This window comes from Galeopterus variegatus, unplaced genomic scaffold (assembly GCF_000696425.1).
Source record: "Galeopterus variegatus unplaced genomic scaffold, G_variegatus-3.0.2 Scaffold7233, whole genome shotgun sequence".
In the NCBI taxonomy this organism is placed as follows: Eukaryota; Metazoa; Chordata; class Mammalia; order Dermoptera; family Cynocephalidae; genus Galeopterus; species Galeopterus variegatus.
In genome coordinates this window covers 75,881-77,650 of record NW_007733344.1, presented here as the reverse complement: position 1 = coordinate 77,650, position 1,770 = coordinate 75,881, and positions in this window count along the sequence as shown.

Genomic DNA, 1,770 nt, shown 5'->3' with positions numbered 1-1,770 from the left:
TGATCCCCAGGGCCCCCCACCCCTGGGATGCCCCCAGGGGGGCCACAGGGAGGTCGCTACTGCTGCTGGAGGCTGTTGTTGCAAGCTGTTGCTGCCAGGGCTCCCGGGACCCTCTGGGAGACCACCGCCACTGCTGCTTGAGGCTGCTGTAAGCTGCTACTGCTGCTGAGGACTGAGCTCGTGTCATCTGCCAATGGCTCCCAGGATCTTTCCCAGGGCCGACCCGTGGCTCACTCGGAGAGTGTGGCGCTGGTAGCGCCGAGGCCGCGGGTTCGGATCCTAAATAGGGATGACTGGTGCGCTCACTGGCTGAGCGTGGTGCGGAGGGTTGCGATCCCCTTACCGGCCCCCAGAAAAAATGAGAGTAGGAAGTTGGGATGGAGGTGCCTTCAGCAGCTGGAGGGGGAATGAGGGACAGCTTTTCAGTAGGGTATGAGAAAGAGGGAGATTACTTTATTTATTAAGATGGGGCAATTAAACTCCCAAAGTGAATTTCGAGAGACAGCTGCACACAGAATAGTGATTAGAATTGGAACTAATTACTGTTGTAGATGTTTTGCATTTCTACAGCACTCTGTATTTACAAAGAATTCCGCAATCACTTATTAACTCTCCCCCATTAAAGCCTTGTGTCATAGGCAACATTACTAAATATGTTTGTATTCATCTTCTGGGAAGAATCTGAGCTGCTGTGGCCACATACTAGTACTGAGGATACAATATCCTCATTGCAGCTCTTTTACTCACTGTGTGCTTTGAGAATCCAAATAATGAGAACTTGAACACTATCTTACCCTATAATTTTACTATGAATAATAACTTATGAAGATGGTTCAGTGCTTTGCTAAATTTAAAAAGATATATGTAAGTCCCTAAGAACAGTAGTAATCTCTCTAAACTTCAGTTTCCTTGAGCTATTTTTTTAGTTGTGATGGAATACACATAACATAAAAATTTACCATTTTATCCATGTTTAGGTGCACAGCCTGGTGGCATTAAATACATGCACATTGTTGTGCAACCATCACCACCATCCATCTCCAGAACTCTTTTCATCTTGTAAAACTAAAACTGTACCCATTAAACAATAACTCCTTGTTCCTGGCAGCCACTGTCCCATTTTCTATCTCTATGATTTTGACTAAGTACCTTATATGAGTAAAATCACACAATATTTAACTTTTTATGACTGACTTATTTCACTTAGCATAATATATTCGAGGTTCACCTATGTAGCAGCATAATGCAGAATTTCCTTCCTTTTTAAGGCTGAATAATATTTCATTATATGGATATACCACATTTTTCTTATCAAGTCACCCATCAATGGACACATGGGTTTCTTTCATGTTTTAGTTATTGGGAACAATGCTACTATGTATCCGGGTGTGCAGATATCTCTTCAGGACCCTATTTTCAATTCTTTTGAGTATATACCCACAAGTGGAATGGCCGAATCATATGATAATTCTAAAACACAAATATAGTTTTGGATTTATAAGATATTTGAAAGAAAGTATTTTGTTTATTTTATAAATAATATACTACTATACTGGAATTTTGAAAAATTGAAAAAAAATCCATTATTTCATTACTAGTGTTATTGCTCTTAAATCTCTTTAGCATGTATTTCTATATGTAGTTTATTCAGCACACATTTACTGAGCATCTATTTTATACAAAGCACTTAGTCCATATGAAATTCAACAATGGTTAGCTTATGCTACTGAGACTATGCGCATAACTAAGAAAAGGTAATTATATAACCCT